At 37.1% G+C, this 17,294-nt stretch overlaps 1 protein-coding gene across 45 annotated transcripts in view; it reads right to left on the bottom strand.

Annotated features, from left to right (window-relative positions):
* RIMS2 (regulating synaptic membrane exocytosis 2) overlaps window positions 1-17,294 on the bottom strand; it is a 447,566-nt gene that overhangs the window by 387,945 nt on the left and 42,327 nt on the right. The window lies entirely within an intron of this gene.

The following is a 17,294-nucleotide window of genomic DNA, read 5'->3' as shown; positions in this document are numbered from 1 at the left end:
AGGTGAATTTAAAACACGTAACATCATTTAAAACACAGCACCCTAAACTAACAGGTTAAGGAAAATCTTCTCTGCATTTATGAAACTACAATTATGTCAGTGTCTGCAGACAACGTAACTCTAAAAACCAAGGAGGGAAGACTAAGGAACTTGACTCTGAGTGAAGTTTACTTTTACTTGCTAGAAGTAATTAGATAATACATACAGTAAGTCTGCATAGTACTGATTAGTGTTTGTCCATCATCTTCAGGAAAACATTGTATCTGAAATACATGCTTTAATTTGAGTGAGCAAGGTGACGTCCTATGCAATTCCTCTCCACTAAATCCAAGAACAGAGATGTGTACTCATAGGCAATATTTACATCTCTCTAATATTTACTCTCTCTCTAATTGCACCTATCCGTCCTAAATACCAAGTTAGGACCAGTTTCCCTTTACATTCAGTGAAACCAAACAGGTTCCTAAATAGATGTCCTCAATGTCCCTTACCTAGCTAGGAGGGGAGTGCAGGCTCGTAATTTAAGCAGATGCTTAACTTCAGATAAAAGACTAAAGCTCACAAAAATAGCTCCACATCTCCTCCTCCATTTGACATGTCACTGTGACTACTCCTATGAACAGGGTTCAGCGACTAGACAAGAACTAAATAAGGGAAGTGGACACTGATACAGTAAAAATTTTGAAAAAACAAAATTTAGTACAGAAAGAGAAAACTGTACATGCAGCACACAGTGAACAGTCCCCTAGCACAGCTTGCCTTTTCAGCATTTTAGAAAATTATAGTGAAAAAAAAAAAAAAAAGGTAAAAGTACAAAACCAAAAACGCAGGCAGATATATTTTGAAGTTAAGAAATATGGAAATAAAAATTGCTCATGCAGTTGCAATTCCACTCCACCATGCATTTTAACTGTAGTACCATCTTTCACCGTGAGATTCCATACTGTTTTTTCCACACAAAAAAATAGGGAATTGGTACCTGTACCTTCTTGTACTAGGCAGCTTAAAACATTTTATAGCCTCCAACTTTAAGGGCCTGAAAGCTGTATTTGGTAAGCTGTGAGAAGGAAGTGCCATTGGACCAAGAAACCTGAATACACAGTTCCTCCATGGTTCCTTATATTCCTCTCAATACATGGCTCCCAAACATATTTACTGGACACTTAAATTACTGTTTCATTGTGAATTTTTCTACTGAAATAAACAAATGAAATATGAATGTTTCACACATTGAGATTACAACCAATGCCCTTCCTTTGGACTGGGACCATGGTCATTTTTGTAACATGCAGAATTGAGACCGAAATAGAGTGAGATCATAATTTGCAGTAACGCACACTTCTTCAGAGCTCCATTTGAAATCTTTGTTGTGTTTTTTTTTTTTCCCCCAAGAGGATTTAGCATCTTTACATAATTGTGTGTGTTCAGTGACTTCAACTGCAGCTGCAAATCCTTTGTATTTTTGAAAATCTTACAATCAGATTTTGAATTCAGAACCATTAAAGAAACATTTCCCATTAGTAGCCACCTTGAAAATCTGCATTTAAAATGGTTTTCCCCTCATTTTATAGGAGCACTGTGTTCTAAGTCAGGATATGATTTGCTTCCGCAATTGAAAATATCTCCCCTGAAATACTCTTTTCTCCTACAATTCCGTGTCTCGTCCACTGTACGCTTTCCAACACTGCAGTTACGTGAGGACAAGAGCCTCTGTTATTATATAACTATGACGCATCCTTGAGTACTATCCACATACCCTTTAGTCCCTTGATTAGGCAATGATCTTTCTTGACTTTATAGCGACAATGGAGGGGAAGCTAGAATTTGAAATGAAATTATTAAAAATAGCTATTGAAAAAAAACAGATTCTACCATATGAAGTTAAGCTCATGTTGACCTTGTGGGTCAACAGGCCTGGATCCTTTGGGTGTACAGCACAGACATTTCTCATCCAAGGTCAGGGAATAGATTGAGATTCGGCACCCAAGTCAGCAAGCCAGAGGGAAAGGGCTGCTAATCTCCTTCAAAAATACTCTTCAATCAGACAAATTAGGAGTAGAAGCTGCAGTAACTCATAGAAATATTAATGCGTTTAGATGAAATACAAGGAATGTGTTTTAACACAATGGTGGTTTAAATAGTTTTTTTTTTTAGACAAAAGAGGACTGATAGGACTCCAGATTCTTAAATCCTGTCTAGATACTACACATAGCGTTGTCCTTCCTTCGGTTACAAGAAGTACCTGGTGTTTTACTAGGGAGTGTACTCCCAGATTTCCCATATATAAATTGCCTTTTCCCCTCCTTTCAAAAATCAGCAACTAATAATTCCTTACAAGAACTGGATTAACATGTCAAATATATATATGTATATATATATCCATTTACTCATCAGACCAACTGAAAAATCCCAAACCGTGTAACTACATTCTGTTTCTTTCAGACTACGTCTTAATTTTGCCTTCCCACACCTTTTCAATCTGCCTTCTAGAAACTCCACCAAGAAGAATGCCGGTTCTAATTATTGACCAGAAACAATTTCCCATAAATACCTGCTTATTAAGACCACCAGCAGGCTGCAGATGATGTGATCAGCAGTGACTGGGACAGTGAATTTTAACAACTCAAAACATTAAGTAATTCTCTACCTATTTTCTTTTTTGATGAAAATTTCTGTCCCTACAGGAATTCAATCAACTCTGTGTACAAACACCACATTAATTCTTAAACGCTGAAAGAATCTGAAACCTTTATCAGTTCACAACTTACTTTCCACAGTTCATAATTCCATATCCTGCATCATCTTATTGACTTTAAAACAAGCCACTATTTTTCTGCTTGCCAATAATAAAGAATTTTTGCACTTTACAAGTGTAAAAGTGTGTAAGTTGTCTGGACCCTCTGCGCTTTGAAACATTCACAGTACCACTCCTCTTGTGCTCTTTTGCAAGCCTACACAGTGCAAGTGCCAGACCCTTTGACCTCAAGGCACCAGCATCATTACGTTAGACCTCAAGTCTCATTCAGCACTTCTTTATGTTAGATCCTCTCTGTGTACTCTACGCTTCCTCAAAGGTCATGGCTAGTCCCAGTGGTAGAGAGAACAAATAGGAGGACAGAACAGAGAAGTGAGGGAAGAGAACAAGAACAACAGAAGCAGGAGAAGAAGTTGTAAAGGTAGTGAAAATAACACTATTTTCCTCAGCCCTATAAATTCTTAATAATTTTCTATTCTTCAATCTACTGCTATCAGTAAAAGCACTTACCTAAAATCTATTGTGCCAAAACCATATAGGATTCTTCCCAACAAATGTGTTGGTAAACTAACAAGTACTCTGTCATCAGACCTTTCCTCTACTTTTACATACTTTGGTGCATAGCCACAAAAACATGTGGGTGGTATTCAGGTGCCTAAATCCATGATAATGACCCGTAAAATACTCCGTATACCTTCTAGATGGGTGAAATTCAACAGGTACGAGTTCTTCTCCAGTGAAGCCTGGGAATATGCACATTTCAGAACCAGCCATCCTTGCCAGGAATAAAGATCTACCTCAAACACGACAGCACTCTCAACATTCAGATTTGCCAGCCACGGACCTACAGGCACACGGAGATCGGGTCAGCAGGAACAGTCTGAGTGTACCTCGTGTCTCCTGAAACACCGGGAGAAGCACAAGGCACATAACACACCACCTCACCTGGGTTTCAAACACTACAGGCCTGTACCTGTGTGCCTTTGCTCAGCAAGGGTTAGACGAGGCTACACCAGGACAGAAAGATTTTTCTATCCCTTTTGCTGGAAATACAAACCTACCTCTTGTTTGGAATTCTGACTTTCCTCCTCCTCCTAAAAAAGTATTTATTATTAAAATTCATGTTGTAACTGATGTTGGATCACTTTAATGAAGTCGTTGATTTATTTTTTTTTATTAAACACATTGCCTCTGAAGTCCAGCAAGTGGGACACTTCCAGGAAATTTTAAGTTTGGGGAACACAGAGCCTAACGGCCCAAAACTCAAAGTGGAGTATATGTAGTCTTCATGAGAAATGCACGTTACACCAAACTTGATTAAGAATTAAGATGAGATTAAATATTAATGCACAGAACTATCTCGTTTTCCCAAAGCAAATCACCCAGGAACAATGAGGGACGGCCTCAGTTCTATAAAAAGCACCTTCCCGTCTTGCTTCCCCTGCAGATACAATACCGACACTGACCCCAGCCACGCTCACAGAGAAGAAGTAGAGAATAGTTGGGTGAAGACTGCAGATATAATTGTCTCAGATACAGATTTCTAGTTATCCACATAAAAAAAATAAAATAAAAATCTGGAAGAGCAGTATCTTTCAAATAAACACAACAGCATGAATGCCAACTCCTTGACACCCACACACATTATAAAGTGAATTTAACTTAATACTGCCCTCGGGTTTTGCATTTGTTCTTTGCATTCCAGATCCCGCTATCGCAGACAACAGTAAAGAGCCAGCAGCTAGCTCAAGAGTCAAGATGCCAACACACAGGCTTCAACAGACATATTCTCCCTCCTCACCAATTCTCTCTGATTATTAACAGATTTCAACTATTCCAAAAACATTTGATAACCAGAAAATGTCTTCTCAATGCAAACATACTGAAAGGCACAGACTAAAGACAAAACTCTGAGTTCGGTTTATGGATTTTACGTTAGATACTTCTATTTCTTGCACAGCTGTCTAAAAAATGGACATACTGCTAATTGACAGGGCTACTGTAACTGTAAATCCCAAATGAAGTATTCTGAGTATCTCCATGAAACTTTCCACAGATTAAAATGCAATTACTAAATGAGTACATTCCAGCAATCTTCAAAAAAAATAAAGCATTACCCAACATGAACTGGGCTGAAAATGGCATAGAAAGTGAAAAAGAAAGCAAAAGCAAATGAATTCACACTCTTCATCACTTTTTTAAAATAGCGATTAAGGTACAGAATTGTGTCTCAGGAATCTATGCATTCCTATGTTCACAGCACATGAACAGCACAGTCCTTTAAAAATATTTGCCATCACCAATATTTCTGTTATGTAGAAGAAAATCATCCCCAACATACCTTGGAAAATGACACCAAAAATAAAATAGTATTTAAATAAATACTGATAACATTCTATTATCCTTCCCCTCTCCTCTCCTCCTGCCCCCTGCTCTCTCTGAAAAGGGCATTCAGTGCATAATTCTGTTTAAACCACCCTGGGAATGCCAGTTCCATTGGTCTAACTAAGGACCATTTTGAAAAAGAGGCAGGTCATCTTCTCCATCCACATTCAGAGGTTTTCACCACTCTGTCTTGGACTGTAAGGTCCATTAATCCATTTTCCTAGATTTCCTGCTGTGGACTCTTTCTTTTCTTTTTTTTTTTTTCAAATCTTTGGAACAGTATCCCAGTGATATTCCCTCCACCAAGTGACCAAGTGACAAATCAAAAAGAAAAAAAAAAAAAGGATTACTGTGCAGTGATTACCTGGTCACAACTCAAGTCTCACTGCATCCACTCTTGACAAAATAGTAAACAAAAAAATAGTAAACAAAGCCACAAAGCCACAAAGTCAAATATGTGTAAAATCTGTATTTCCCTTGAAAGAGGGAAGATTTTTTAATTCATTTAGAGAACAAAATTAATTAAGAAGGATCGTATTTTGGACAATACAATAATGTCTTTTCAAAGAAAAAATTGCCTGATGAAGTGTTCAAGTGATTTTTTTGACTGATTCTGTCCTGATCATAACAACACTATCAGCGGTTTCTGCAAAAACAACTTGGAGATCAGAAGCTGAGAGGTGATTGAGCATTTGATACTGCTAGAGAAGCAGGTGAAGTTAGATGCTTGGCATAGAAATGGTATCTGTTAACACAGAATAAATTTAAACCCAGCTAAATCCTTGCTGAAGGGGTTAAACATCACCTGAGATCCAAACTGAAGGAATATCTAAAAGTACAAGAGATGCAACAAGAAAACCCCACACACACTTCAGGGATAAGCACAGACCTATAGACGACGCTTTACGGTGGTACAGACTGAATGAGCTGCCTACAGAACCTCAGATGAAAATCACCGATAAACACAGTAAATTCCATACAACTACAACTACGCTGACATTTAGGTGATAAATAGAAACTGGATGAATTTATCAAAGGTGCCAGACAAATATGTCTCAGGGTGGAAACATGATAGCAACATCTTTAGAAAATTCATACCGAATGTAGTTCATTGCTATTTGAAAACATAACGCTCAACAACACCACACTTGGCTTTCAAATCAGAGTGGGGAAACTGACAGAAAGTTTTGATTATTTCAAAACCAGCCCAATAAATGACACAGCTTATCTTTGAACATGAATTCCTCAGGGCAAAAATGTTTTCTATTACTTGCTTCTGGAGTAAGAGACACTGTGAGCTATACCTGAATTCAGAAGCTTGTGCATTATGTGGCACAATCCCATCACTGCCTTTCTGCATAACCACAATGAGTTAATAACTTAAAGTTATTATGAAGTTATTATTAAGTTATTTAATAACTTAAAGTTATTATAAAAACTAATTTTTTCCAAGAGCTGTTGGTAGAAGAGCCTTTAGGTGTATGGTCATTTTGGAAATCAATCCTTTCAAGACTGGTGACAATAATCTCTAGGAGATTTTCTGGGTTCCTCCTATTCCTTAATAGGAAGCCTCCACATTTCTCCTAGCCTTCTCAGACTTTTTCTTTTCATTATGGTCTTGCTGTTGAAACCATAAATTGAGTGTCTGAATCACAATGAGTACACGAGCAAATGAGCGTAGTACAACTGTAACAATAAATAAGCACTACGCTGAATGGTATCCACTGGGTTATGTTCCAATAACTAATTCACGGATCAATGCTCTCTCTTGAAGGTTATCCAAAATTGGAAGCAGGAGGCCTCAACCAGGGAGGTAGTATCGAAAGGTCAGTGTTAAAAATCTAGTTATTTGTCCAAACCTACCACATTGTTTGAACTGAGCTAATGCAGCTTCGTCCTATAATTAGCAACCAAGAGTATTTTGGTTATCACAGAGCAAGTGGGAATTTGTAACCGTCAGCACTGTGAGTGGTTGCCATGTGGAGCGCGCCAGCTGCCTCCCACTTGGGTATCTTGTGTCTGCCGAGGATTTATGAGAAACCTAGGAACAACATGTACAAAAACTAGGAACAGCAGAAATTACAGGGCGATAATTAATACAAAGTTTTGAATGAAGCAGAGTTGTCAAATAGGGGCAATAAATATAGCTAGAAGAATGTAACGTTATTCAACCTGTGTAAAGAGGCTTTGAGCAACCTGGTCTGGTGGGAGGTGTCCCTGTCCATGGCAGGGGTATTGAACTAGACAGGCTTTAAGGTCCCTTCCAACCCAAACTGCTCAATAATTCTATTAACGCAAGAAAATATATTCAGTGAAAAAGCATCTTCCAATCCTAAAATTCCAGAAGATTTTTATCATTTGTCTCATTTACTAACTTCAGTGAACTACGAGTTTCACCATTTTGAGCTTCTCAGGGTAAATTATCCATTACTTGGTAGTTATACCATACATAACAGGTCAAAGATCAGCATTAATTAACATTCAAAATGTAAAATCAAAAATTAGATTGTGTTACAAAACCAGTAAGAGCAAAACAAAGCTCCAATCAATGCACATGAAGGCTGCCATAGGCAGGAGTTGAAAAGAGCAAGCACGTTTCAATGAGTCCTTGAGCCCCAATAAATATTACTTGACTAGAAGTTTACCTATTCATTTTCTAACGGTTCTTTTAAAAAGCAGCTAATATGATGTAATTCTTTACTATAGTGAATTTCCAAATCTAATTTCAAGGACATGAGACATTAAACTTAAGGAGGTAAACACCTCCTTGAGTTTAATTGGTTTCTTCTGTCAGTGGACTCCTTTCTAGACAAAAAAGCTATGTTCCTACAAATGCTGATTTTCTTCTCTTCAACAAGCTACACTGTAAGACTACAGTTTAATCATCTAGACAGTAAGACAATAGTTTAGTCATCTATCTTGGCAGTAGATTTGATAACACTACTGTCTCCCTCACGCAAGCTACTTTTCTATAATAGCGCATGCATTGAAAAATGTTTGAATTACATACATTAGTAGAATCCAGTCTCCTAATGGAGATCAATTTTTGACAGCTCAAATTTTCAGCATATAGCTTACATACTAGCTGAAAAAATCCATATTTGAATGTCTATTTGTCTATTTTTAGACAAAACTGAAGACATTTCTTACTACCTTCTATTAACGTTGTTACTTTAGCCAAATTTTGAATTAGCTTTCCTTTCCTTTTTAAGACCACGTTAACAAACAGTTACTTAGAAAATATTCCTTCAGTACAGTCCTTGAGACAAACACTCCACACTTACACCTCACCGTACTTCCAAAATTCAGGTTTCACCCCATGAGATGTCACGGGTTTTGGCTGGGACAGAGTTAATTTTCTTCATTGATGAAATACGTGCATAAATGTATCTCAATGTAAACCACAAGTTTATAAACCTACTCAAACTTCAGCAAATCTGCAATTTCCAAGCACAATTTGATCAACAGACAAGTTTTAACAACTGATAACCAAACACCAATTTAGTTGTTGACCTACATTTGTTTTTCTTAAAAAGATAAATAAATGCAATTTAAAATGACTGGAGAGAGAGAGGGACTGAAAGGGGTTGTTCTTAGTATTTAATTGCATTTAAATCAAAGCTTTAAATTATAGTGACATTTTAATTCATCTGAGAGTCTTCTATGTTCTTGTACACTTGTAGGTATATCTAGACACATACAAGGCAAAAACACTGATTTTTTTATTTCTTTTTAACTAGATCCTGAGGATTTTAAAGATATATTTATTACATTATCTGGATTGCAACTTTCCTTAATTAATGTAATTCCCATTAATTCTATATTGGAAAGATGAGGCTTCAAAAAAATACTTAATGTTTCAACCTTTTTTTGCAGTTAACTGAAATTCTCAGGGATATCATAAAACAAAGCCAAAAGCCCACCTTAAAACTGATACAAAAGCTAGGAAGCTGAAATCAAACAGCCATCTTTCAGAGCATTAATTGAATTTTACATATTCCAAATATTATCCAAAAACAACGGCTTTGCAAGTAATAAATGTACAGATGTAACAATGTATATAGTTATGTGGTTTTTTTGTGTTTTTTTTTTTTTGTTTTTTTTAACAAACTCCAAAAAGGCAGTTTTCACTAGGTGTTTTTTTTTCCTTCTTCAACAGTAGATGGCATTCCAAGCATCTCCTGCAGAAAGTGCTTTCCTAGATGCTTGTCATATCACCAGCTGCTACCCTGAAATATGCAACCCTGGGCTCAGCTGTTAGCAGGTGAATTAAATAAAAATCCATTTTAACTCTATAAATAATTTGAAATGCATTAGTAATTACTTTGGTCTTGGTATTTTATTTTGCCCGTTAAGTAAGAATTTTTTAAACATCATTAGCTGCAGCATATTCACCAGGTGAAAACCACAAGCACTACAAGAGAGACAGTAAGTTCATATTTCTCAGACTCTGAGGTCTAACTGCATGAACAGGATCCAAATTCCTTCCAGTCAGAGTGCAGCCAATCCTAGAGAATTGCACAGGAACAGAAATCAATATTGTGAATTTGTTCTTGTTTTCAGCCTCTTCAGAATCAGCCTTACAGAGCCCCTTGGCAGGGCTGGCTTACGTCTTGCATCCACTCATACATGAAGCTATGAATAACTATCAGTGTTAGCAGTGGAGGTACTTCATCAGTTAAGGACAGTGTACTAAATGTTAAACTGCATGAAAAATACCAAAAAAAGAAACACATCATAGTTTCTGCTACAAAACCAAGATTACAATCTAAGATTTAAACAGGAAATGAAAAAACAGGACAAGAAAAATAAACAAGAAATACAATAGTAATGCAGTCTCTTATTCCACACAACTTTTGTAGCAATACTTTCAAATTGAATTTTTTAAATCTAGGAAAACGCTAATCTTGCTGACAAACTTTATTGTGACATCTTGTAACAAGAACTGAAAATGCAATTGCATATATCTGAGATTTGACCATGTTTAATAGCCAGTTTATCAAGTCATTCATTTTTGCTAATTTGCTATTTGCATAAATCGTGAGAGGTGGATATTACATTAAAGACATAATTTTAAATTCTTTATGAGGAAATAATTCCAATATTCTTAAGACTTTTTGTTACAAGAGGAGAACATAAAATACTGCTCTTTTCCCTGAAAAAAAAAATAATTAATTGACTAAAATATAAATGGAAATACTTAAAGGTTTTAAAACTGATGTTGAAAGAATACTAGGAGTCTTAAGTACCACTTGAGGAGGGAAGGGAAGGGAAGGGAAGGGAAGGGAAGGGAAGGGAAGGGAAGGGAAGGGAAGGGAAGGGAAGGGAAGGGAAGGGAAGGGAAGGGAAGGGAAGGGAAGGGAAGGGAAGGGAAGGGAAGGGAAGGGAAGGGAAGGGAAGGGAAGGGAAGGGAAGGGAAGGGAAGGGAAGGGAAGGGAAGGGAAGGGAAGGGAAGGGAAGGGAAGGGAAGGGAAGGGAAGGGAAGGGAAGGGAAGGGAAGGGAAGGGAAGGGAAGGGAAGGGAAGGGAAGGGAAGGGAAGGGAAGGGAAGGGAAGGGAAGGGAAGGGAAGGGAAGGGAAGGGAAGGGAAGGGAAGGGAAGGGAAGGGAAGGGAAGGGAAGGGCTTCTGCAGAACACACTGGTATGATTGATATTTAAACACACTGGTATGATTGATATTTAACTATTTTGTTTGCTTTGTCCTGGATGTTAAATTCTTTCAAATAGCTTCCATAAGGTAAGGACATACTAAGCAGAAGTTAAAAAGTATTTAAATGATCTGCTATAACAAGTAATGAAAATAGTTTCTTTCAAACTAAGATGTTAGGACCTCTGAACAGAATTCCTTAGCCTCTCCAAAACAGCTCATTTTAGATGAGAAATAATTTTAAATGCTAAAGCTATTTTCTTTTCATTAATCTTCATTAATTCCTGCCATGTACAAACCCATGCAGTACCAATGACTGAACCTAACTGAGACATCCCCTGCCCAAGTGACTTGTGGTTTCCTTCATTCTCCTACCAGCTTTCAACACCAAACCCTGAGAAGTGTGGTGTTTTGGGTCCATTAGGCTTGATGCCTCAGAGTACCGTGCAGGTTGATCAATCAGGCACCACTACACTGCACGACTGTACTGCCACCATATATTTCTTTTGAGGAATTTCATTCAGCGTCTTTTTATATGGTACTCAGCAAGGCAGTTTAATAGCCAGTAAAAAAAATCCCAAACTGAATTTCTCTCAGCATCACAAGAATGAAATGAGGATCTGATCCGTGTAACTACTGCTATTGCTCAATGAAAGCACATCACCTACTCTATAGACTGGCACCAGCAACGAACTCTGGAATCCCAAAATGAGTGACCATACGAGAACAAAAAACTTATTACTAATTAGTAAATTCTGTTTGCTTGGACTCCATTAATTGTGATTCACAGGACAACTATTTACTCACAAGCCACTCACAAGTGGCTCTTGCAGGCCACCCATCTAACCTCTGAGATCTCATCTAAATAGTCAAGGTCGATAAAAGTTGTTCAAATATCTAATTTCATTCTTCTTCTGGTTCAAAAACACATCAATAGTGGTTCCTGAAAATAGTACAGATATTCTTGTAAAAACAAAATTGTTTCGCAGAAAAGGTGAAAAACTTCAATGTCATTACATTTAATGGAGACTTTTGAAAATACAATTTAAGTATAAGTGAAACTGTAACACTCCTGTAGTTTTCTGTCTGTCTGTCTTCCATTTTTCTCTAAGATTAGCTTTCCTAGTCAAGCTGCAAAAAGTCTTCCTACAGTCAGAGGCACATTTAAGTACCTGGGTTGGTAGCCTTTCAGCCTTTCCACCAAGTATCAATGAAAGTTTTTAGTGTACAATCAAACATCATACTCTAATTAAATAAAACTACAGTATTCTCTCAATGATTAACATTTCAACGTTGACTCAAGAGCTGAACTTCCTGAAACAATGTGATGTCTCTTGCAAGGTCTTATAAAAAAGAATCTGAAGTTTTCCTCCTTTGTTTTCTATATCTGCTTGAAATAAATTTAGCAACCAATTGAGAACCTAGAAGATGTTCCTCTCCCAAACACTGGTGATATCTGGGACACTCACTGCTTATTTGTAAGAGGAATCAGTTTTAAATTCCAGCAACACAGAACTGACCACAGTAGGTTAAAGGCACTTGTACGGGGAAGATCTCTCATTCTTCGTCCAACAAATCTGTACCTGTACTAAAAGCATAAATGGAAAGTAACCTACATGAATACTTTTGTGAGCATCATTCTTCAGAAACACAGCTTATTCATACTCTTCTCTGCAAAGTTTCTGAATGTCTAAAAACAGCATTCTGAATTGCAGCTTTGGATGATCATTTATCTCATAAATCGTTATTGTAAAGCAGACACTCATTGTTCTCGTTTCCATCTAATTGCAAGCATTCATTCATGTCTGTTTGCAATTAGGGTGCATTTAAAGTGAATAGAACTGCCATTCATGAAGACACTATATATAAATGAAAATTAGTAAATACACAGTGACATCAAAACCAGCCCTAACAATAGTCCCATGATTTAAAATGTAGCACATGGTAAACATCCTGGAAAAACTCCCTGGTAAACACATTCTGCAGAGTTACAACACTAAGTTCTCCAAGTATCCATTTCTAATGGTAGTAGGAAACTAAATTCTGTAAATTCAATATTTTTTAAAATTCACACTATTCTTATAAATGCATGGTAAAGGCGATCTATAGAAACAGGTTTAAAAGTTACTTTCAAGTTCATAAACTAGTGATTTGGTATGCTTCTGTTTTGTAAGAAAATACTTCCGTTTTTCAAAGGAAGAATGTACATGCATTTTTGCTTAAAGAGACAGAGGAAAAAAAGAGTACTTCAAACATCACGAAAAACCTACCCAAGATCAGCATAGGGAGCAAAGTTTTGAAAACTGTAGAAGGTACTGATGGAAGGACAAGTTTATGAAGTTTGAGAAATAGTTATTCTCACAAGTAATGGTTTATCCCAAGCACAAGTTCAATACACACAGCCACAGAGTAGAAAGCAAATGAGAAAACAATGCCTTAAATAGCTTAACATATAATAAAAATTAGACCTACTACCGTGTATCTTGTTAAGATACAAGATAACCACAATTTAAGCTCAATACTTCTTGCACCATCTTCTACTGTGGGGCATGAGGAGCAGCAGCCTTTCATTTATTTGAAAATCTTAAAGTTACCCTCAGACTTCTGTCTTAAAGTATACCAAATTTGTTCTAATTTGTTTCCGTGTTTTCTAGAGATCTCACCTGGACTGCTCTCAACCAATCCACTGCTATTTTGAGCTGCAGTTTTCAAAACTGGACACATTCCAGTTGGGTTGGTGCTCACCAGAAGTGTTTTGTAGGACAGAGCGATGTTTATACAACCCATGATGGCAAATACCCATAACAACATGGACAATTAAAGTTCATGTTCAGCATAAGAGGCAGTTTAAAACCTAGATATTACATTTGGGAATTGCTGCCCAATCAGTCGCTAACTTCAGTTTAAACAAATGCTTACATCCAAGCATAGCACTTACTGAATAATATCTTTGTTGAATACCATTCAATAATTTTAGACCATATCACCAATTTGTCAAGATCATTTTAAACCTCTTTCCTAGCATGCTTCTAAGTGCACCCTATGCCATCATAATGGGCATTAATGAAAAGAATGGCTGACTATTGTCAGACAACTCCGCTAAGTTTCACTTGCTGCATTGTTCCATTTAGACAGAAAACCATCCACAGCTACTCAGTGAAATTTTCCAACTATTATTCATTAGTACTTACTATATGGTCCTACAAGCAGTTTTCTTTGTATCACCTGTCCTAGCTTACTTCGGAATAAGTTCTGCAGGATAACTGCATTCCTCAAGTCAAGATATATTCTCCACTGCCACTTCTCTGTCTGAAAAAACTGGTATCTGTTGCAGAATTGTGTTACGTTTTTTGGCACAGTCTGTTCTTGATAAATCCACAATGTCTATTATTCACTTCCTCATTATCTCCTAAATACTTACAAGAGCTTTGTTTATTCCTTCCACTGCTTTTCTGGGAATTAAACTGGACTGTTTCAAGTCTAACTCTGGGTTTTCTTCCAACAACATCACCTCCAATTTTAAAGTGGATTCTGTGTTTGCCCTTCTCTTGTCTTCTCAAACACCATATCCAGAAAAAAAAAAAAAGATTTAATTATATGTCCTTAATTCTTAAATAGCATAGAGAAAAAATCTATAAGATCCAACTAATTAGTGTTTTTATTATTTTGTGTCTCACAGATGTATTTAAACTCACAATTTTAGAGACAATCCTAGCATCTCAATTAATTAAAATATTGCTTTAGCAACCAAGAACAGGCTGATGAAAAGAAACAGAAAATCACTTTCTGAAGACAGTTTGGCTATGCAATTACTAGTAGCAAGTCTAACCAAGAAACAAAATTAAAAACTGTTTAACACTTTGGGGTAACAGCATCTTGGAAAGCACAATAGTTTCTTACTAATATGGATGATCTTTACTCACAAAAGACAGAAAAAGTTCATTCGTCTATAACACTGTTTGCCAATATCAAAAAGTCCTGTTTCAGTCGTGTGCCAAACAGTTGGATTTTTTTGGAACCTCTCTGGCCTGCTCTCCCAAAATCTCAGGATTCTTAGTCACAGCTGGCTTCTTAGTTGAGGAAATGACATTGATGAAAAACAGAAAAAGCACACAGATATGGATGTGCTTGTCACAGCTGCAGAAACAACACATTTTGAGACGCTGCCTTACTTGTAGTGTCAATTATATACTTATGTGGAAAACAATACTTTTTTCCCCCACAAAAGAGATGCTAACTACAAGAAGACAAAGGTTTTATGTAGCTAAATTCAGTCCCAAATCTCATGAAGAGGGTATACAATTCTAATACTTACTTAAACCTTTCTTTAAAAACAATGTACAGCAAAGGAAAGGTGAAAAGAATCCACAACATCTGCAGTATTAAAGAATTTAGAAAAGATGGGGAAGAATGTCATGAGGACTGGGGAAAATGTCTGTGAGACCTGAGCTCATTTAATTTTACATTACTGGAAACGTGTTGAAATTGATTGCTTTATTTGAATCTTTTCAATTTCTATATGCACAGGAGATGTAGAAACTTAAAATAATGTTTTGACTGCAAAGTTGGTTCATTTTGCTCTTTCAATTTAGCGCTCTAGCTACTTGATCATCCAAAGCATATGCAGAGTAGTTTGCAGCAGGGCCCATTATGGCTGAAGCAAGCAGTCATCTTGATGCAAAAAGAAACAGCTACGAATGAGAAAATAATAGAGATTGGTCCGCACCAGGCACAATGAATACAATTACCATTTGTTTTGGAAGCCCAGGCTTGTTCCTTAACATGTATCAAATGGACAGTATTGATATAGACTGAAAAAATCGATTCGCAAGCAAATATCAGAACTAAAATATAATTTTTTAAAACTGAGGTGTTTAAAATACTGAAACATTTTACTCACAATACTGCTGAAACATCACGATTTTAAGTCAATATTGGACCAATTTCTAAATATGTTCACCTTCAATCTCACTTTCTTGAGCCTGATGCAAAAACTGCTCAAAGACTTCGTATTACATACATGATGGATGGAGTCAGAACATGATGGTCCCTCCTCCAACATAAAAGCTATTTAACCTAAGGGAGAGCTATAAAGATGGTGAAGAGTCTAGAGGGCAAGAGCCATGAGGAGCAGCTGAGGGCCCTTGGTGTGCTCAACCCCGAGCAGAGCAGGCTGAGGGGAGGCCTCATGGCGGCCTGCAGCTCCCTCACGAGGGGAGCGGAGGGGCAGGCGCTGAGCTCTGCTCTCTGGGGACAGCGACAGGACCCGAGGGAACGGCATGGAGCTGGGACAGGGGAGGGTCAGGCTGGGGGTTAGGGAAAGGGTCTGCACCCAGAGGGGGGTCGGGCACTGGGACAGGCTCCACAGGGCGGTCATGGCACTGAGCTGCCAGAGCTCAAGAAGCATTTGGACAACAACCTCAGACAAAGGGTCTGATTTTTGGGCAGCCCACTGTGGAGCCAGGAGTTGGACTTGATGATCCTTGTGGGTCCCTTCCAACTCAGGATATTCCATGATTTTATGATTAACCACTCTTACCTTCTCTTAGTGTGCACACCATGCACTCAGAAATTTTCCTTTGTGCATGAAGCCAAATGCGTAGATATATTCAGCTGATCACTCCCTCTAAGATAAGCCATCAGCTATCATGTGCTATTCATATATTAACAACCATCTAACTGAAAAGTCATTCATATGAAATGAACATTACGTGAGTATTTTAACAAATGTATTTTAAAAAGATAAATCATATGCACTGAAAAAATAAAAGGTTGCATTGTATGTGCTGGGCATGTCACCATGAAAATTAAAGTTATTTCAAACATGTACAGTTATTTAAATAATGATGAATAATGTCACTTAAAAACACGTATTTTTTTTTTTAATATGTGCCCATTTTGTTCATTCATTTACAAACGCATCTCTATAGATTGTATATCTATAGCTACAGAGATCACTTTTTAATTTCCCTAAAATTATTTTAATATCTCTGATAATAGTGTTTTACACAAGGAATACTAAAAATATCTCATATCTCATTGACTGCAGTGACTACAAAAAGCAGCACTAAGCAAGACTATATCCAATAAGGTTAGATGATGCTATTAGAACATACAATTACTGAGCTGCAGGAAAAGGAAACAGCAGATGTTACCAGCCTGTGTGAAAAAGGATCTTTTTGCTTTCTGGATAACATTTATACAATGGCTTATAAGGCAGCTCAAGGAATACATTGCACCTGGACCAGAAGCACTTAGAAAACAGAAGTGAGAAGTGTGCAACCACCCTAATCTCTGTACAAAATAAACAAACTATTTTGACCTATGTATGGCACAGATACAATGACTACCTAATTAATTTCACACAATGTTTTTTACTACTAATAAAATGCTGCTGTAGAACAACCCTGATTTGCGAAACACTCTTAGAACAGAAAGCAGTGATGGAAGTACTTTGCCTTCTTCCACAGTTCTTGTAAGGAAGTGGCAAGCTCTTTTGATTGAAATA

Source organism: Anas acuta, chromosome 2 (genome assembly GCF_963932015.1).
Source record: "Anas acuta chromosome 2, bAnaAcu1.1, whole genome shotgun sequence".
NCBI lineage: Eukaryota > Metazoa > Chordata > Aves > Anseriformes > Anatidae > Anas > Anas acuta.
This window is presented reverse-complemented; position numbering and strand designations above follow the sequence as displayed.